We start from the raw sequence: 23,670 nt of genomic DNA, 5'->3' as shown, positions 1-23,670 counted from the left end.
TACCCTGCTCTTTGTGTACAATTAAAAATACATACGTTTGTTTATAAATTGTAAATAATTGTAAAATAAAACAAGTTATGGAGAATCAATTTTCTCAATCGAATACATACTAAATACACGTACAATTGTATAAAATATACGCGTATATATTTAATTTTAAAGTCTTACTTAATTTTGCTATCTTGATTTTCTTAATGTTATTATTCACAATAAAAACGAGATGAATGTTGTTGACGGTGTTATTGATTTTGTGAATGAATAACGTAAATGTTTTATGTAGATCAACTTCGTTTCTTGGAATAGAATTTTCTATAAAAAAAAGTATTAATTCTTATACCTAAAAATTATTAATTCAATTTGAATTTTATATTGAAAGATAAATTCTTTTATTTTTTATCTTTGATATAAAAATTGTATCAAATAATAATAGAATTTAGCTAATAGAATTTATATCTTTAACATCGTCACATGACCAAAATTTATATTACACTTTTTATTTATAAAAAAAAGATTAATACAATATCAAAATATAATATTATTAATATGAAAAAGATATATTTTTCATCGAATTAATAATCTTACTATTACGCAACAATCCATATAATTAATCAAAAATCAAAAACTGAAAAATTACCCTACCAGCACCAGCCTCTCCCAAATATCCATAACAATATATTCTACAATTTTAACTAATTAATTAATATAAAAAGTATTTAAAAAGATATTAAAATACTTCAATTGTTATTACATTATGTCATTTTTAACTATTTTTAATTATTTAATCGAATAATCGAACGAGTCCAATCTCTCCTAATTATAAATATTATAGCAAGATTCTATATTAATTTGTCACGCATCAATCATCCGAATTATAAATCAAAATTAATCTCAGGCGGAGAAGATTAATTACAAATCCAATGGCCGGCCGTGGAAAAACATGGAAAAAAGTTTTATCGCAGTTTCCTCCGTTGTAAATTACGGCCCATGGTGTTTTTAAAGAGCGGGACAACGATATATTTCATTTCCTAGTGAAAGGAAGAAAGTTGCGTAAATGTCGGCGCGGGCACAGGCGAAAAAAGGTTAACGCGGCAACTTTTGTAATTACGAGTGTCGTCGAAAAAGAAAAATCCCGCCACGAGGAAAACAACGCGGGCCAACTCGATTAAACGTTTCGCACCGTTTCCACGCTGAAAATCGTACGGTTCTCTTTCGCCTCCCTCGTGACAATTAACGGCCATCAACTTCTCTCCCCTTTCTTTTTATGGTTTAAACGTTGGAAATAACTTTCTCGATCTTTCGTTCGCTCTTGATTAATTTTTTTCAATTATGCTATACGGTTTAGAATGGAAATTTTCTGAGTGATTTTTAAGAATTGATTTCAAAATTGCGCATTAAATTTATTATTTCAAAAAAATTGTGAACAATTTTGGGATTGATTAATCTTAAAATTTGCATCGAGTTTGAGAGGAAACGTTATTTGAAGGAAATATGTGAACTAATTATTGTTTCTAATGTTAAGAGGCATATTTTGTTGAAATATTATAATAGATATAGATTTAGATAGTAATATTAATTTAAATAGTAATATAGATAAGATTTAAGGTGAAAATTTAAACAAAATGTATGAACAATGAATTTTTATAATGTATCATATATAATAGTATATAATAGTAAATATATAAATTTAGAATGAAAATTTTTGACTAATTTTAAAATGGGAAATTAGTACTTTGTTTTAGAAATAGAAGATTTATTGTATTTGTTCGAATTATATAATTTGTGGTATTACATAAAGAAAATATTTGAACAATTTGAATATCTATATGATTTATAATATTTGATTAAATTATTAAAACGCTTATAATAATCTATCAATATTAAATTTTGACAATATGATAATTCAGAATGACATAGATATTCAGATTGCATTAAAATATTAAAATCAAGATTCCAAAACTACATCATGTGCTATTATTTTCTATTGCTTTAATTCTTCTAATGAATCTTTGAATATTGTCTATTCAAAAACTAAATTTAAAAACTCGACAATTAAATAATTTAATTAAATAATTTTTCTTTAAAGATTATTATAATTTAAATTTATAAATCCCAATTAATTATATTAAATTATAATATACTAATTTTTATAAATATTTATTAAATAATATTGAAAAATCTATTTGAAGTGAATTGATACTAAGCTACAAATGTAAACCTGTAATGCTAAACCATAAATATGGTGCTTATAATAAATAAAAAAAAGGTAATATTTTTTTAAATTAATATTTTACAATTATTTTCAAACAAAATGAATAAGTAATTAAACAAAGATTATTATTATAATATGAAAAAAAAGTTAAAAAGTAATGAAATTAGAAATAATAATAATGATGACAAGAAATAATCGTAAGTATAAATAATAATAATTAAAATAAAATTGAAATTAATTAGCTTTTTAAAATTAAGATTGCATGTGTTTAAAAGAACAGTCATTTTCGTACATTTCCATTCCGTGTACGAGACTAAGTAGGTATACACGTGTATTTGTTGTCAAAGGACCTAAGTCGACAATAACACGTGAACAGGTCACGCTTTAACTGAAGAAAAAACTTAACTTCGCTATTGCAGCGAGCCTCGATACCACTTTCGAATATTCCTCGTGTAATTTACGCGTAAATTTCACACGGCACTGTCACCGATTCGACTACGTCGCGAAATACCAGTGGCTGCGTTAAGGATTCGTTGCACCGTAGTCACGTGACTACGGTTCGAAATCAATGGCAGCTGATGCGAGATCTATGCGTCGCGTAAACGCGTCACCGCAAGCGTTCGATCGATAACGTTGAACCGTTGAAAAATGGTAAAAGAAAGATGTGTACACAAAAGGAAATAAATAAATATAGACTTGCCAGTGAAGGTTAATCCAGCGTGTCGATGGATCGAACGTTGAGGACCACCACTACGACGACCACGACGACGACAACGACGGTGAAACACTGATTGATCGACTTTTGACTCGACAACGTGGCAATCGAATAAGTTCGCCAGGTTGTGGTGTCGGTGGATGGGTCGATTGGGTTAGGTCGGTCGGTCGGTCGGTGGTAAAAGAGAAGAGAGAGAGAGAGAGAGAAAGAACAGGTATAGGTTCTGGACCTGGATGATGGTACGTGGTGTAGCAGGGCCGGGGGCTGACGCGACACTGTTCACGAGCGCGTATACACGCGCGCTTCATGCGCATCCTGCTACGCGCATCCGGCCTCATCATGTGCGCTGACCGATATAGCCAATCCCGGAAGCGGGATAAAGGACGAGAGGGAAACTCGAATATCGCGAGGCCAGAGGGTAGCTTTAACGAGCGCGGAATTCGAAATATCTTGTGGGATATAACTTGTTCGTGTTAAATGGGGAATAAACGAGAACCGTTTTGAAACGATACAATTCGATAGCGATTTCACTACTGACTTTTTGTGCAATCTCCCATTCCTGTATACGAATATGTACGTATTTTATGGGTGATCGATCGCGGCGAGCTACGACCCCGTTGCGGTGCACCGATTAGATGTATTGTGCAGTCGATGTGTTATTGAAAATTGAAAAATTTGATAGGAGAAATATGAACGAAAAAAAAAGTGATCGTAATAGTATTTCGTTTTTTTATATAGATATAGATTATGGTACAAAGTGAAAATTTGTGTATTATGTAAAAATTAGTTTTTGATATAACATTTTATAATCATTTGTCGGAGGATATTTAGAATCATTACAAGAAAGAAAGAAATAATATTCAATTGATTTAAGCATAATTTTATCATAGTTACAAATTAGTGCCTACAAATACAACTGGTTATCCCTTTAAAGTTTATCGAAAAACCATAAATTAATTTTCTATAATCCATCCATTAAACAATTTATTAACTATATTATTCTTTGTTATTATTTTATTATTACTTCATATATACTCGTACAATTCTTTAATACAATTACTTAATATCATTTACTAATAAAAAATTTTTTTTTACTCTCATTAAAAAAATACATTTACAGGTTTCTATACATCATATTTTTTTCAAAATTCCAAGAATTCAAAAAATTTCGAAAAAAATTCACTTCCATACATACGAAATCTTGCTTTCAATCACGATTGAAGATAACAGAAGCAACATCTGATCTAACGTGTAATGCATAAATGGAAAAATAATGTAGATTCGTTTTTACCTGGAAAAAGATTGCCAATATATCCGTGTGTCCCAGCGCTAATTTCAGCCGAAAGGATGAGAAGGTAGGAAGGAAAGATTATGATGCCTGTGAACTTTGGCCAGTGGAATCTCGATTAAGATCAACAGAGGAGGTCGCAACAGGTGAGGTCGCACGCTTCGCAGGAACACCGTGATCCTCCTTCCAATGTGCACACAGTTCGACTCTCTGGAGCAAGATAAAACTCCGCTGCAAAGGAAAACAACACGAAGATAACGTGGTGTCGAAATTTTGTCTTTGTGCAATAACATACATATGATAAATATTTATAATTATCATTTTTTCAATTAATATACAAGACATATACAAACATTATTTTGAAAAGAGTATTTCATTAAAATATATATATAACAAACTAGATATTTCGAATAAGCAATTTTTAACTTTAATGTCATTATTACATGATAAATTGAAGTCATATTATTGCAAAATATGTATAACATATAAAAAATTCGATCTTTTTATTTAAGGAGTAAGAAATAAAAAATAGAAAATAATTATCATTAACGGTTATTACATTTCAATTAAATTAAATCAAAAATTTATTTAATGAAATTCCATTGTAATTTCTACTTGTAATTATTCATTCAAACAATATTATATAATAATAATATAACATTTCTTCATCTTACTATAACATTGTACTTTCAAATAATGTATATTTGAAAATATTAATTATATATTATTTTTATTTGATTTTTATAGATATTCACTTTTCTATTCATGTATTTCAATTTATTTGAGGGAGAAATTTCAGATCTCTTTAAGATAATATTTCTGTGTGAATTTCGTATCTTTTGAAATAATATTTTAAGTTCCACAGAGAAATGATGGAATTATTCTTTTTCTCTTTGAAGTTCCAGATTTCTTTGATACGATGCTTTACAAAAATTGCAATTTTTTTAAACAGAATTTCACAAATATTCTACCATTTCTATATGAAAGGGAGATTCGTGGGAATTTTTGATACCTTTAGAGTGAAGTATCATAAAAATTTTCCGATTTTCTTTGTGTGAGATTTTATAAAAAATTTAAATCTCTATGCAGTAAAATTTTATAAGAATTACAAATATTTTCGTTTTCAATTTTTTTTTGAATATCAGAAAATATGAATAGAGATATATAATATGCATTAGTATATGTATTAGTATATTATATTAATATATTATTATGTAATATGTATTAGTAAATTTTATATTTTTTTCGAATAATTTAAACAAAATTTTCTTTTTCTTGCTGAAATTGCTATCTTTTTTTTAAAGAACTAATTTAAAAATATAAAATAAATAATTTAATTTCTACGAAATGAAATTTTATAATTGTAAATCTTTTTCCAGAATTTTATAAAATTTAAAGATACAGAATAAATTTTCATAATTGTTTTAGACATTAAATAAAATTTTTTTTCTTTTTCTTACAAAAATCTTTCTCATTTTTTTTTCTTGAAAAAATATCTCTTTATATTAATATTAATCAATGATCTATAAAATATTTAATTTAATAAAAATTCAGATTTCTGTGGAATGAAACTTTATAAGAATTGGAAATCCTCTTAGAAAATTCGAACAGACGTACAAATTAAATTTTCACAATAAATCTCCCATTTTTCTCGGATAAAATAAAATAAAATTTCTCTAAAAAATAATACTTTTCATTAACAATCAACGAATATCCAAAATAATCTGAGAAAATTCGTATCTTTGATGTAAAACGATTTCAAAAATATATGAAAATATAAATCTTTTCTTTCAATGACACACGAGATGTCTCGGTGATTGCATACAAGATGCACAAACAGCCCGTAGGTACGAAGTTTTCAGAGTTATGAGAGAAACATTCTGGTGCTCTGGAGATTCTTTACTTTGCATTTTTGCCTAGCATAAAGTAGCCTTGACGGATTATTCCAGCGGGAAACCAAGGGGGAATATTTGTTGGCCGGTAGCGTAAAATGCAGAAACTTTCGAAACGGTAGCGAAACGTATGAAATCTCACGTTTCTTCCAATATTTTATTTTTCGAGAACAGTGGATATTTACTTTGATTGAAACAAAACTTGGTGATTTTAATATTATTGCGAATCCATTTTTCGATCGTTTCGATCGTCGATACGAGAAAAATATTTTACTTTTTTAATTGAATGATAAAAAAACTGAACGTTGATGATTTGTCAAAATATTTTTGGGAAAGAATAAGGAGGTATTATGGATCTAATTAAAATCGTATTCCAAGTATTTGTAAAGTATCATTTTAAATTATTTTTTTTTTCAACTGGAAATTCAATTTTATGGTATATGAATAGATGTATATTGTTTTTTCTTTTTTTTTCTGAAATTTAAATTACATTATTTAGACAATGTTTTTCAATTTTTTTATAATAGATAAATAAACTGCGATAATTTTCACTCGTTTTCATAATTATAAAAATAAATCGTTGATATAGAATAAAGTACACGTAATATTTTATTTTTAGATATATATATATATATATATATATATATATATATATATATATATATATATATATATATATATATATATTTTAAGATATAAATAGAAATTAAAAAGAGATATCAAAATATGTCAAATTATAGTATAGTTTTTATTTATCAAATTTCTATATAAGTAACTATATAAGTATATTGAAATAATCAAGAAAGAATTTTTTTTATACATATAAATAATTACAAAAATGTGTAATTTTTTCGAATATATAATATTTATATATTAATATCGTATATTATATTTAATTTTTATAATTTATAATATTTCTATTTTCCATTCTATTATTAACAACAATTTTATTAACATTCAATACATGTGATTTATAATAAATTATTTGTTCTTTAATCCAAAATTTAATTTTATGAAGGAAAGTATATGATATTTTATTCAGCCTTAAGCAATAATTTTGCAGCAGATGGAAAATTATTTCATTATTATTAAATTATTATAAAGGTATTTAAATTACATATTTTAAAATGATAAATTTATTATAAAAGATACATTGTTTTATGTAATTTATATTTTAGAACTGATAAATTAAAAAAATAATTTTTCTTTTCTGTTAAATTTCACTATATTATTTCAAGATTGCTAATTATTATTATTTCTATGCTTTCTTCATATGCTTTCTACATTTCCATAAATCGTATTACAATAAATTTATTCACTTTACTTCGTTCAATTATGCGCATAGTTATGTAGAACAATGACTAAAGCAATTCCAATATTCAAATCGTATTCATTGAAAATCAATAATTTTTATTGACTTCAATATGCGATGAAAATATTTTATTTCAACATTCGATGGAATTTATTATTTCTACTATTTAAATAGCAAAATAGATAGAATAAAAGTGCTTTCATTGTACCATCATCGTACTTCATCTTTCATTTAATCCAAATTTTAATTGCAACATTAAATAACATTTGCAACAATTGCAACATAACATTAAATATCAACTTTTATATATTTTTTTTTTTTAGCATCTAGAATCGAATATATTCTTCAAATATATTCATTCGTAGAATTATCAATATAATTATCCCTCTCACTTCAAATAACTGGATCCAATTTAATTCATTTTTTTAAATCATAGAAGATAATCGATTATTTATTTATCGTATCGTTAATTTGAAGAACGAAAAACGAAGTAATTTAAATAAAAATTTCGTTCCAACAAATAGAATTTTCAACAAATACAATTCTTTTATATATAATTTTTTTTTGCCTCACAATTAATTCACACGATGATGTTACTTGCAAACAAACTTCCATCGAATACAGAGGGTGTAAATGAAGACGTGCCCTCGAGAGAGCCAGTAAATGAAGGGTGAAAGGAAGAGAGAGAAAAAAAAAAAAGAACGAACGTGAAGTCGTCAGGAAAACAAGATAGACTCAAGCTTGGTTCCTTGGCAACAGGTGAGAGCTGGTTGTCGAAAAAGGCACGTAACTTTTCCCTAGGTCGACGAGCCTGAATATCGATGCTCGGATTCGTAACCGAAAACTTCCACACTGATCTTGTTCGTGACTTCGGCTGCCAACTTTTCTCGACCACGAAAGAAGAATTGTAATGTTTGAACTGAGTTCACATTTTGTGGATGTTAACTCAATTGGTATCTTGTCCACTCTTTCGAGGTAAGATAATAAGATGAATTGGCCGTTTAACGAGTATTTAATTTAGATATTTGAAAATTTGAATAATTGAACAATTTGAACGACGAAGATATTTTTTGATTTTGAATAATTTTATATTTTCAAAATATTCTTTAATTTCTTTTTCTTGTTGTTGTATTAAGATTGAAAAAAGAAGTTAATTATTAAACAATTTTTTATATTTATTTTTTTCCCGAATGAATTGTTAAAAGAAAATTTTTCAATCATTTAGAGATGTTATGAATTTTGTATTGTAAATTGTTATTTATCTATTTGTAATTTTTTAATCTATTTTTTATAACAAAAATAATTATACTGTTTCGTGAAAAAAGATTATTATAATTATTATAATTATATATAAATAAATAAAAATTTAAGTTTTGTCTAGTATAATAATAACTTAATTACTTCTTATGTATTCTTTAATTTTTAAAAAATCCATTGATGTCCAATAATTGGATTATTAATTTACAAATTCTTTGGATTTACTTTCTTTTACTGTACAAAGAAAAAAAATATAAAGTTTGATTAATAAACATATCTGATGATCTTCTCATTAAAATATGACCTTGAAGAAATTATCCTACCATTGTTACTTACACGTGATTTTTCCATAATTTTGTTTTGATATTTGTGCACTTTTACGTACTATTATTAATATTACATTTATTATTAAAAAAATCCTGGGTTGAATGGATTAATATTTCTATAGCGAGCATTGACACGAATGGTTTATTAACTTTATTCATTGTCACAATAACAAACTTATTTTCGCGTATAGAACAGCATGAACGTAAATATAATATTAAATTATTAATTCTGTCGAGATTGGAAGGAAATAATGAGATTTATTAACTTTTTCGTTTAAGATTATCAATTAATCATCATTTGTAAACCGCACATTATTAATCGTTTAAATTTTAATAATCTGTTAGATGTAATCGTTCAAAAATGTTCTATTTTATTTTTGGAATTTTTTTAAAAATGTAATAATAATAATTTAAAATTCATATTTAAATTATTAATGTAATTTCGTTTATTTAATAAATAATTGCATTAAGCAAGTAAAATTTTTTAATTTGATACTGAATTTTATTTTTAATTATATTTATAAAAATGAATGATTAAAGTTTTTGCGATATATTTCAAAAATATTTGAATTATCTTAAAAAATTTAATAATAAATCTATGAAAAAATAATCAAACAATAAATAGTAAAATAAAAGATATTGAAATTAAAATATTATTTTTAAAAATTTGTATCCAATATCTAGATATAATTTTCTTTAAAAATATTTAATTAACAGTTTACGTTATCAAAAAAAAAAAAAAGATACAAATTTTATCCACACCATCATACCGTATCACGAAAATATTAAACGGTGCACGAACCTTGTGAATTAATTCTAAAATTCTCAATTCGGAAATGTGTGTCAACTCTCATAACCTTTGAACTTTGTAATTTGCCTCCCGTCCATTAAAAGCTGTAATCACGTTTACGCAAAAAAATTAAATTTACTTTTACAAATTTTCTAGGTTAAAATCACACGAGATAGTATTAGTTTCCAAAGATGTAATATCCGCAACGCGTACAAAGTTTCTTACCTCAATTATTCCTATTTTGATTTATTAAATAATTTCAACAACTTCTTGTTCAACAATTTCACGGTTTCGAATTTATTAAAATTTTAAATAATGATTAATCAGAAGACGAAAATTTCATTCTGTTCCATCTTTTAAAGCAATTCGTCTCGTACTCCAAAAGCAGATCGTGGTATAACAAAATCCATTAAATTGCAAGGTTCGTTCGTAGAAACAATATCTTCTTACGGTAATCTATGCATCCCCTGTTGAATCGTTCCTTTTCATAATCTGATTTCATCTGATATCCTTTAACGCTATTTTTACCACTGATCTCCGCCCTCATCATTCCTGGCTCACCTTTATCCCCCGAAGAAATAAGTAATATAGCATTACGTTCTCTGCGCAGTCACCGTATGATGAAATCGATAAGTATCAAAGAATTATCCGATTCTCGACGCGTTCAAATTATTGCGATCGATTTATAGATATTTTAAAGTAGAAATTGTATCGATTTTGAAAAGTTGAAGGAAATAAGATCGATAATTTTAAAATCGAACAATTGAAATTATTTTTAAAAGAAAAATATCTACGATGACAGAAATAAAATTTAAGAACAAATTATTCCTTATTCGTATCTTCTAATTTATTTTATTTTACACTTGACTCCAATTGTAGAAAAATTTTGAAACTATGAAATGAATGAATATGATTTAAAAATAAGAAATATTAAAAAACAGTTTTCGTTAAATAATTAATGACGATTGATGATTTTAAAGTAGAAAATTTTTTTTATGTTAAAGCATGATTACACGACCTTCAATTAAATCGTTAAAATATTATGACAATTTCAATTACACGAATTAGAAGATATTCGAGTAATCTCAAGCATAATTTATCTTGTAATCTTTTACATGAATTTAAAATAATTTTAATTATCATCGATTAGATAATCTTCGACCCAATGATTTTTAAATATTTTCTATATTATAACCAAAGAAAAATAATTTAGGAAAATAAAATATCTCGTTCCATCAACATTCCAATCTTCCAAAAAGAAATCTCAATTCTAAAGTTCAAGCTAAAGTAGAACAAATCACATCCCATAAGGTCCCCTCATGAGCATGAAATCCACTCACCAGACCTCAACCACATACGTTTCAATCTCAAATCCTACAAATTACGCCATTACTGAATAAGAAAGATCTTTATGATGATTGTGTAAAAATCGTGTCGATATCTGAGAAACAAAGGGTGTAAAAATGAAAAATAATCAAAATTACATTTAGAACAATGAAGTATATAATGGAAAATGAAGTGTAAATTCGCAAACTGTTTATATTATTTCTCATTATTAATAATGATAATTAATAAACTGTCAATAAACAATATAATATCAGTTTAATAATTTAATTCAACATTTCACTAGAAATTTTTCACTTGAAAAATCAATTTCATTTTTTTGTATACATACCACGTAATTTTAAAACAAGATCACGTGCAAGCAACGAAATATAATTTACATTTTCCTTAAATTATTTAAGAAACACACCAGTAACAATCGAGATATTGAAGTGATACGATTAAAAAATTTTTACAATTTTCATCATAGAAACATTCTTTCCAACAGAACTCAAATCAATTTTCAAATTAATTCTTCCAATTTAAATGGTTAATTCTCATACCAAAAGGCCAAAAATATTCGATCTCCTTTTCCTCTCAAAATCGTGATTTTCGTTACTCCTTCTTAATGAAAATGATACGCAGAAGAGCGTGCACGAGGATGCGAGACACGGATGGCCAACATTAAAGAGCCTCTCGCAATATCGAGGAGGAGGCACGAGCGGCCAGGACTTAGAGGATACGGAGAGTGTAATGTAAACTAATTAGCAGCGAGTCTACGGCAATTAAGGCCGGTGGAGTGGCTCGCGCTGATGCTCCGCCAACAGGCCATGCCAGACAGCTACCAGCCATTGTCGAACCACGCCACTGGAATGTATCCTAGAACACACCGTGAACACGAGAAACTTGTGACCTGTTCGATCTGATGACAGCTCTTCTTTCGAAGATACAGTCGCTTCAAAAAGCTTCCCGAACATCCGAATTAAAAATTCTGGTTCGAAAAATGAAAATTTTTAAACGTAAATGTAAAATATTACAAGTTGTATACGATCAAAATTTTCATATCAATGAAAATTTGTGTAGAATATTATATATTATTATATTGTAGAATATGTATATATAGTATAATATAGAATGTTATAAATTGTATGTGAATCGTATACGTGAATATGAGAAACCTGTGACCTGTGACGATCTGATAATAGCCCTTTTTTGAAAGATACAGTTTAAAGTTTTTGAATATCTGAATTAAAAATTCTGACTTGAATAAAAATTTGTGAACGTATGTAAAATATTATAAATTATGTATGAATGATGACAATTCTTTTTTGGAAGGTACAATTGCTTCAAAAAGTTTTATATCCGAATTAAAAATCTTAATCTTAATGAAAATTTGTGTATGTGTAGAGTATTGTAAATCTTATATGAATTATATTGAAGATAATTTTGATTTATTTGATTATACTTAAATATTTCTTATTTTTTTTAGATACAACTTTGTTTAAGGATTTTTTCTTATAATAATATAAAGTTGAATATTTCTTATTGAAAAAGTTTTCTATCTATCTTGTATCATTATAGTTGTTAATTAAGAAAATGAAAAAAATTAATGAAATATCGAGCATTGATTTCATCTTGTTTAAGTGAAAATAAAATTTTACTATAAAAGTAGAAAAGAAATTGCTCCATATATAATTTATGGATAATAATTTTCTTCTAAATGTATTAGAAAAAAATGAAAGAGGAAAATATTTTATTGCCTTTAATAATCAATGTGATGGCATATATAAAATTTCGCAATATTTCCAATATTTTTCGAGAAAGATAACCTTTAATGTTTTAAATGGATATTTTTTATTAGCTTAGAAGCTCAATCTTTTCAGAAACGAAAAAAAAAAAAATGTTATAACAACTTTTTTTCTTACTTTTTTTCTTTTTTCGCAGAATCCTTTCTTCCTCGATTATACCACGATTATCATCCTATCTTGTACATAAACTTTCCTTAAAATCTTTCCTTAAAAGGACTTTTGCTTTAGATAAATTTCTTCCAGAATTTTAAAATTTAGATGTATGAAAATTTTTCTACTTTCATAAGAATCGGAAGTAGAAGATTGGCAATGATAAAAGGCGAAGACGATTTAACATAATCTATTTTTTACACAATGTAAGCCAATGGAGGATAGATGTTGGGATAAAAGATTCTGACGAAGATTGACTTTGATGCGTGTCAGATGAGATAGATAGGTGTGGTTAAGAAGTGATTTTTTTGAGTTATCAGATGAAAGATACGAGGAGTGTTCTTCATGTCGATGCAAGGTTGGGTTATGAACTGCTGGAGATTAGCTATTTGTATCAGGTTATTGATCAGGTGACCCTCGAATAACTGGTTAGCTATAATTTACGTTAAATGTCTGAAGAATCTTTATTTAAAATAATAATTATTATCGATGTGCGAAGATCTCGTATGGATCTCGAAAATATTCGATCTTTTTGAATATTTTAATTTATAACTTTTCACCTTCTTTTTGACAATTATTATATATATCATTGTAATATCTCAATTCTTTCATAATGAACATTACTTATTGATTTTTTATAAAATTTTTTAGCATCAGAGAAATTACATTTCTAATTTCTTTTTATATTTTTATCATATCGTGCAAGATATCAGAATATTTAAACACACGTCGAGTGTAATATCTATTATTAATTTTTAAATTGTAATCTAAGAAGAGATCTGAATGTTAACAGTCAGGAGTCTGCAAGTAATTTTTATTATTAAACCAAAATTTAACTTTTTATTTGATTACACAATAGTATTGTTTTTTGTTCATATAAGTGAAACAATTTTTTTAAAAAATTGATAGCCAGGAATCCAATAAAATACACATATGAAAGAAACTTATAATATAGAACTTATATAATATATATAAAATAACCAATAAAATCTGGATATTCTAATTTTATTGAAAAGATAATATAAAAATCTGAATGAACTTTATCGCGAAAAATTATCATTTGGCTATCAACAAATTACCAAAATTCTCATAAAATATTAACTACATCTACGCAACACTTCATCAACTTAAACAATCCCTTATATCGATCTAAAGTCCCATAAACCCTCACTCCTGCTCCTATCTTCCTCGCCGATCTCAATCTCAGTTCGTAACCCTAAATCGACCTGTCGTTTGCCTTCGAGAACCACCCTCGACGCAACCTGGTGTTCGCATGACGCGAAAGGGTTGCCTCTGACTTGGCCCATTACTTTCGACTCACACCTTCTCTTTACCCTTTGCTCCTTATTATTGATTAACATGTGTCATCGTCAATCCACGATCAACAGGACACGTAGAAACACACGGCGCTATTCTAAAGTTGCTAAACTAGTGATGGGTTAGAGTGCGATACAAAATTGAAATACTCTGAATTTGAGCCAAATTTTCTTAACGTATTCTATGGGTTTAAATAAGGGAAAAAATAGGAAATTAAATATGGAATTTGTTTGGATAATCTGTATTCCAATTGATACTATTGATAATACTTTTGGTTATACATTGGCGATTACAATTATGTTTTCTATAAGAATACAATTCGCATCTATTTGAAATTATCGTTTTTTTTTTCAATTTCAAAATTAAAAATTTTTTCCTAAATTAACGCTGCATCATTGCTATCTATTTTTTGGAATTATTATGACAATTATAGAGTTATCACACTGTTCGATTTTCCAAATCCCAGTTCCAATTACTTTGGATAATTGATGTTCTATTATATCTGAATCAGTTTCATCAATATTCATTTAATCCCATCCCTAATTTCGATAATCGACCTTCTATTGTATTGATCGATATTCTACTTTCGGTATACTTGATTCTATCGTTAATTTGGATAAATAATGTTCTCTATTTGAGTTCAAATTCTATCAAATCTTGCTAACAATCATATTGCTTTATATCGATGAAGAATAATATTACAAATTCAAGATTTAAGTCTATTCAAAATCATTCTTATTTTTTCGTATAAATTTCTCTTAAAGATTATCTGAATCAGATCCATTTATATCTATTCGCAACACTCATTCTCATCGTTATTTCGAATAATTTTAATAATACGAATATTGCATTTAAGCCAATTCTATCGATATATAAAACCCATTACCGATCCCATAATTTAAATAATCGACGCTCTAATGTATCTGTACTCTCAACACATTTAATCTCATTGCTAGTTTCGATAATCGATGCTCTATCGAATCCACTCGCAATGCATTTAATCCCATCTAATAATCAATGCTCTATATTCGAATCCACTCTTGACACGCTTAATCCCATCGCTATTTTGGATAATCGACATTCTAATATATTCGAATCAGTTCCAACGATATTCGAATCCATTTTCAAAACGCTAAACTCTATAACGCTCTATTCGAATTTACTCACACTTAATTCCATCGCTAATTTCCATAATTGATGCTCTAATATATTCGAATCAATATATTACGACGACATTTGACAACGATATTTGAATTCACTTTCCACATACATTAATCCCATAACTGATGCTCTATTCAAATTTACTCATATTTAATTCCATTGCTAATTTTGATAATCGACGCTCTAATATATTCGAATCCGTTTTCAATACGTTTAACTTTATAATTAACACTCTATTCGAATTCACTCATATTTAATTCCATTGCTAATTTTGATATTCGATGCTCTAATATATTCGAATCTATTTTCAATGCGTTTAACTCTATAGTTAATGCTCTATTCGAATTTACTCACACTTAATCCCATCGCTAGTTTCGCTAATCAGCTCTAATATATTCGAATCAGTTCCAATGATATTTCAATCTACTATCAATACGCTGAACTCTATAATTAACGCTCTATTCGAATTTACTCATATTTAATTCCATTGCTAATTTTGATAATCGACGCTCTAATATATTCGAATCCGTTTTCAATACGTTTAACTTTATAATTAACACTCTATTCGAATTCACTCATATTTAATTCCATTGCTAATTTTGATATTCGATGCTCTAATATATTCGAATCTATTTTCAATGCGTTTAACTCTATAGTTAATGCTCTATTCGAATTTACTCACACTTAATCCCATCGCTAGTTTCGCTAATCAGCTCTATTATATTCTCTATATATTCGAATAAGTTCCAACGACATTTGAATCCACTTTCAACACAATTAATCCTGTAACTGACGCTGTATTCGAATTTAGTCACGCTTAATCCCATCGCTAGTTTCGATAATCAGCTCTATTATATTCTCTATATATTCGAATCAGTTCCAACTACATTTGAATCCATTTTCAACACAATTAATCCTATAACTGACGCTCTATTCGAATTTACTCACACTTAATTCCATCGCTAATTTCGATAATTGACGCTCTAATATTTTCGAATCAGTTCCAACGACATTTGAATCCACTTTCAACACAATTAATCCTGTAACTGACGCTCTATTCGAATTTAGTCACGTTTAATCCCATCGCTAGTTTCGGTAATCGGCTTTAGTATATTCGAATCAGTTCCAACGACATTCGAATCCACTCTCGACACACTTGGTCCCATCACTAGTCCTACGTTGGCGATCACTTATATCGGGACAGAGTGCCCAGGGGATGTTATACGTCGTGTTATCGACGTACAAAGCGGGTCGAGCTGGCGGCAATCGGACTAACAGCGCGGGTCAGAGTTCGTGTGCCGGGGGGCGCGAGACGATAATAGGAAAACAGTAAATCGGGAAATTACGCTCATCCTCTAACGTCTGCTACACCTGGTTGATCGATCCTGGAACGCAATTATAGCGAACGGGACGCGAGCCGGACTCACGCCCCAAAATCGCCACCGAAACGCTTGTGGACTTCCTGGATGTCCTTTCCTCCCTTTCAGGTGTTCGGTTATTTGCCGCCAGGGGGTTTGGTGTTTGTTGTCTGCGAGACGTTAATTGTTTGCCAGGATAGTGAATTGTAAAGGAGTTGACGTTATGTTATTTGCGGTAAGGTGGAAAGGATGGAATTTATGGCATGACACTTTGATTGTGAAACAGAAGTGTGAAATTGTGTTAGAGGAATGTCTCGATGGAATTTTCATTGTCATTTCAGTTGTAATTTTGTAATTGAAGTTATGATTGGAACGCAGTGTGATATGTAAAGGATATCTAAACAATACTATAATAGAATTGATAATGAATTGTGAAAGAATTCAAAAGTATAATTTTATTGATAGAAAAATGTTTACTATGCAATTATTGGCTGTTATTATTGAGCTATTATAATTAGACTTCGAATGTTTTGTAAAAGTATTTAAAAAATAGTACATTGATGATGAATTATCAAGGAATTATAATTTATAATTTTTAATTGTAATTTTTAATAAAATGAAAAGAATTTAAATGAAACATTTTGAAAGTGTAATTATATTATAACTGTCGGAGGAATATTTATTGTATCATTATTGGAAAGATGACAATACATATTATGAGACAATTCTTGCTACGAAGAAAGTTGTAATTGAACTGGATGTTTATAATTTTCTATAGAATTTGAATATAACAAAACTACAGAGCGTATATGAAAAGATTCAACATATATTACAGTAGAATTATGAAACAATATTAAAAATGTTATTACAGTTAACATAAATTAATTTTTATTATGCCATTAGAGACAGATTATGAGACAATTTTGACTGTGAATAGAATTATAATTAAGCTGAGAATATTTATGATTTTAACGTACAAATATCTATTTGTTAGAACAAATTTCTCATAATTTATCCTTAATTGTTTTATTTTAATGTAGTCTACATGTCCTCTACATATCTAGTAATACTTTTCTTTCTTCTATGATCAAATCAAATTGAGTTGCTTGAATAATCAATTTATTTAGACGTCTAACCAAGAAATTTATCATTTTTACGAGAATATCAAGAAAGTTAGATTTTTTTCTTAAATTCCAATGATTAAATAATCATCAAAAAAATGAAGAAAGAAAAAAAAGAAAATAATAAAATAATTTGGAGGATTTAAAAATATCTTACCACAAATTCCATAAAAATTAATCAACGTAATGCAATGATACGAACGAATCACGAACAACGATATCTAGCGTAATCGATAGGGATGTATCTTGTGACGAGACGTATGATATTTTATTTATAATTCGAGATACGATCCCATGACACCACAGTATAATGTCATTTATATATTACCTAGATACCACCAGATCTCTCTATCTTCCTCTCTTCGTTCTTCTCTTTCTCTCTGATAACGTCTTGCATCCAACACGTGCACCCCCTTGTGAAATTGATTTATAGCTTTATATCTGAGCGAAAATTCGAAGAGCAACCTTGATGCAAGTATATTCAAATTTTAGGATCTTTCGTTCTTTGATAATATCAATTAATTTCAAATTATTCTAATTGTGTTGGAAAATATGTGAATTTATGCAACTTTTTTTATTCACCATTGTTATTATATCGTATTTATGTTCCATGTATTTCGTTATTATTTTTAAAATGATAGTAAAAATTTTACAAAAGATTTTGGATTATAAATTTGTTTATTATATAATATAGTTAAACAATATAGAAGAAGGTCGAACAATTCAATTTTTTATTTCGAAAATATTTAGGTGAACCAGATTTCCTACGAAATGTTGAGGTAAAATATTATTGAAATGCAAGTATAGGGTGTTCAATAAATCATCATTTCTCGAATAACTAATCGACAATGGAAAATCAATATAATCGACAAAAAGATCATATCGAAGTGTAAGAATTTTTGTTAAAATAATATATATTTTTATATTTTACAAATACATTTTATTTTTTATTAGAAAATATATATAAATAATTTATTTGACATATTCGCATTCACAAATTCATATTGAAATAATTTAATATATGCATATGTATATTATTAAAAAGAATTTCACATACAAAAAAAAAATAAAATTAGGGTAATAAAAATATATATTTATCACATTTTATATTAATAAATTATGCATTCATGATTTATTGCATTGCAGAAAAATAAAATGGAAAAATGTAAAAATAAAATTAAAATAATAAATTCTGCATATTTTGTATCAATCAATCATGTATTGATCGTGATTTATCGCATACTGTGTATGTGTTATCCAAAGTACACATCTTGCGACGATCTTCGTTGAAAAATATGTCTCGAATTTCCAACGTTAGAGGTGTAATGGCTATAAAATGAAGAAAAGAGACGACAAATGAAATTGGACAGAAAGACGAATTTTCGTAAGCAAAATAAATAGGTATTTTCTTATTTAGTTACTGTTAAAATTAATAGCATTACATCCATCCAGAATACGATTTAAAAATAAATTTTAATTTCGATGATTATTGAAATGAATTATAAAATTTTTATATTATTTTTATTTAATTTATTACTTTATTTTAAATATATTTAAAAAGTAAATAAATTACTGTAATAAAATTTGCATTCATTAATAAATATTTATTATTTGATTTCATTAAAGGAAAATTTTTATTTTATTTTTATTTAATAACTAATTTTAAATAATTTAATATCGTTTGAATAGTAATATATTTATAAAATATATTTCTTTATAACATTTGTTACTTTATTTAATATCTATTCGATTAATATTTGTTATTTGATTTCATTGCATATGCTATCAAAGAAACTGAAGAAAATATCAACATGTTTTTCTGTGATGGAATTTTTCTTCGAGGAATTTTTCAAAGCTACGTTTCTTTGTCTAGATTTAACCTCGATATATTTCTTTCCTTACTTTTCGATTTATAAACTTCATAATTTAGATGAAATACATAAGATGAAATCTTACTGTATGCAAAGATCTTACCTTTACTATCTGTTATATATATTTTATTTATTATTTGATATTATATTATAAATATAATAAATGAGATATATAAAGAGAATTAGAAAAATTAGAAGAAAATTAAAAGGAAAATTATGGAATATTAATGAAATTGCTGGAAGAAAAATAAATGAATAAATGAAAGTTTGTTCATTCAATTATTTATTGCAACAATATCCTTTCGCATATAAATAATTTAAGATCATAAAGAATAATAAAATCACAACGAATAATTTTCTTATACATTTTTCTTTAGTTTAAATTTTATATTTAGGTTTTTATAAAGATTTAAATTGTTATTTTATTGTCAAGAAAGAAAATTTTATTTATGTCTAATTAAAAATCAATTTTTGCTTAATATCTCTCAATTTGCATCAGTTTCAGAATTAACCTAACCTAAATCCAACATTTCCAAACAAAAACATCTACATTATTAAATTCCTCTTTTCATATTTAATACAAGATTTACGAAAATTCTCACAAATTTGCATGGATCAAATAAATCCACTTAACCTAAATCCAATATTTCCGCACAAAACATCTATTATTGAATTCCTCTCTTCACAAAATACATAAAATCACCTCATTACAAGATCCATCATTTCGTCCAAAATGAAATGAAAAACCTTTCAAAAAATCAATTGAAAAATTTTCTAAAAAATTCTCATAAATTTTGCAAGCATGGAAAAGTGAGAAAATTTCGCATATGTTCATCTAACCTAAATCCAAAATATCCGCATGAAAACATCATTGGATTCTCCTTTTCATATCCAATAAATTATCCATTACCTTACAGAAAATAAAATAGAAAAAAAAAATTCTTGAAAATTCTCACAAGTTTGCACAAATCTCGTCAAGCGTAGATCAAACAGAACCTAACCTAACGTAAACTCTTGAATTCTCCTTTTCATATCCAATAAAATATCCATTACCTTACAGAAAATGAAATGGAAAAAAAAAAATTCTCGAAAATTCTCACAAATTTGCATAAATCTCGGCAAGCATAGATCAAACAGATTCCTAACCTAATTTAAACTCAAAGTATAAAATCATTGTAGTATAAAATCTATTTTTCATATAATAATTCAATAAAAGAATAATTTCATTATTTCATAAAAAATGAAATGAAAAAAAAAAGAAATCCTCGAAAAATCTCGGCAAGCGATCAAACAGATCCCAGAACCTAACCTAACGTAAACTCAAGGTAGAAAACATCATTGGATTCTCCTTTTCATACCCAATAAAATATCCATTATCTTACAGAAAATGAAATGGAAAAAAAAAAAAAAGAAATTCTCGAAAATTCTCACAAATTTGCACAAATCTCGACAAGCGTAGATCAAACAGATCCCTAACCTAATCTAAACTCAAACTATAAAATCTATTTTTCATATAATAATTCAATAAAAGATCCATTATCTTAAAGAAAATGAAAAAAAAAGAAAAGAAAAATTCCTTTGAAAATTTTCGCAAGTTTGCGAAACGGAAGAGAGAGAATATAAGAAATCTCGGGACGAGCTCAGATCAAACAGATCTCGGCCGCAATATTCCTTAAAAACTCGGCTCGGAGAAAGGGGAAATAAATGTTTCTCGTTAGCAAATAAAGGGGCGTCGGTCGGCTCCTCGGTCGTGGAGGGGGAGGGTGGGATATTCGTCGGCCAATTTGTAAACCAAAAGTATCGATCGATCCTTCGCCGAGCTTCGAGGACTTCTCGTCTGGCTGCTTTAACCTCGCGGTTAATAAGGACTTCATTAAGTTAGCGTGATCTGGAGGGGATGGGGTTGGAGAAGGCTGCGCGAGGAGGGGAGAGACGAGTGAGATTGCACGGATTTCGCAGATTATATCGCGAAATTGGCTAACCAACGGGGGCCGGCCAGCCGGGTAATCGCGGGCAAATTTGTGGAAAACTCGGCATTACAAATTGGAAATAAGAGGGATGACGTTTTTAAGGGAACCCTCTTAAAAATTAATCCGCGGTTTATGGGGCTTGCACAGTGACGCCCACGTCTTCCCTGGCTTCTTCCTCGACGACGAACCATTTCGTGGGTATTAAATTTTGATCGAGCGATTAAATGTGAAATTAAAACTGAGGAGAGGGGAGGGGGAAGAGGATGTGACGCGTGGAGCGAACGAATTGGGACGAGTTTATGCGTGTTTCATTAATTCAATAACACTGTTTGGCTCGATGGTTTTTGGCGTGAAAATAGATAAAAGTGTTTGGATATTAATTTTGTACACGGTTTAGGCTTGGAATAGACGAAGAAATAACGAGATTTGAGTAATATAAGAAGTGAATTTTTATTGTTAATAACAGCTATTCGGACTTGTTTATGAAAATGTTATCGTAAGTGAATAATATATATTAATAATATCGATTAATAATAATTAATTATGATACGTATCGATATCACAATAAATTAAAGAAGAATACTAAACTAACAAAAATAGTAATAATTCATGCACAAAGCTTGAATTTTCTTCATTAAGTTATGATCAAAGTTTGCGTTAAAGATGCGAACTTAAATTGCTTATAACTTAAATAAACGAGCCTCGACCAACTCGTATTTTTGTACGTTCAACTTTTTGTTTCGATCTCTCACGAGTATACACATATATGTTAACGCAACAGGAAAATTATAATAACAAAACAAAAGGAAGAAAGCATAACTAAATATCGCTCGACCTCAACTTTTAATTTATCAATAATAAACTAAACGAGAGAAAACTTAACAAGCAACGAAACTACGAAACAAAATTTTCGCATCGACGCAAACAATTTCGACCAATAAACGAGCGGATCGATCCCAAAGAGGAGGCCAAAGGGGAAGTTTCGTGACTTTCCAATAATTGTGCCCTTTGTTCTTCGAATTTCCACCCTCCCTCCCCCCTTCGGCCGCCGTTTTATCGTCGTCAGGCCACCGTTTTACGTAATTCCGTCATTTCCCAACTCCGCCCGGGTGAAATATGAAGAATCACGAACTTTCAATTCCACTTGCCGCATTATCTTCCCATTGGGGGGAAGACTTTCGATCTTCAATCGAGCCACCGTTATTAACGCCACGATTGCGCGCCCCCATCCAGATTAATGGATTCTTGTTTGTCTATCGGCCCGTTCAACGTCCATCGTCTTCACGGATTCTCACGAGCCACCTCGCGTCCTCCGCCATTTTTAATTAAGATCGCGCGAATAGTGTCCACAGACATCGTGGACGCGTTTTCGTAGGGGAAAAATGGAAAAAATAGAAGGAGGAAGTAATGGTAAATCGTGAAAGTAGAGAGTAGGTCTTTTTTGAATTTAAATTTTGAAATTTTGTTGAACAAGATAGCTTATAGAAAAGTGACAAGTGTCGATAAAAATTATCTCAAACAAATAAACAATCTAAAATAACTGATTTATCGATATTACTTTTCGAAATTTTTAACAAATAATAAACTAATAAAATTATTCTCTATAATTGAAAAATAATAATTCAATATAAATATACAATAATCAATCATTGAAAAAAGTAATAACAAGGTAACGAAAAATAATATATCACGAAAGAATTCTTGTTATTCGAGATCACAGAAGAAACCATTATTCCCGATAATACGAATAATCTCTCGACTATTATTTTCGTACAATTCCGCACACGCTCAACATCCAGATG

At 28.1% G+C, this 23,670-nt stretch overlaps 1 protein-coding gene across 6 annotated transcripts in view; it reads right to left on the bottom strand.

Annotated features, from left to right (window-relative positions):
- LOC108002506 (poly(rC)-binding protein 3) overlaps positions 1-23,670 on the bottom strand; it is a 441,044-nt gene that overhangs the window by 316,801 nt on the left and 100,573 nt on the right. For 2 of the 6 annotated variants that reach the window (XM_062083263.1, XM_062083262.1), the window contains exon 2: positions 4,216-4,443. The gene's annotated coding sequence lies outside the window, so the exon portion shown is untranslated. Of the gene's footprint in view, positions 1-2,909; positions 3,201-4,215; positions 4,444-23,670 lie in introns of those variants that run through there. The other 4 variants (XM_062083268.1, XM_062083260.1, XM_062083270.1 and 1 more) reach the window with 2 other exon arrangements.

The sequence above is a fragment of the Apis cerana genome, linkage group LG12, assembly GCF_029169275.1.
Source record: "Apis cerana isolate GH-2021 linkage group LG12, AcerK_1.0, whole genome shotgun sequence".
Taxonomy (NCBI): Eukaryota; Metazoa; Arthropoda; class Insecta; order Hymenoptera; family Apidae; genus Apis; species Apis cerana.
This window is presented reverse-complemented; position numbering and strand designations above follow the sequence as displayed.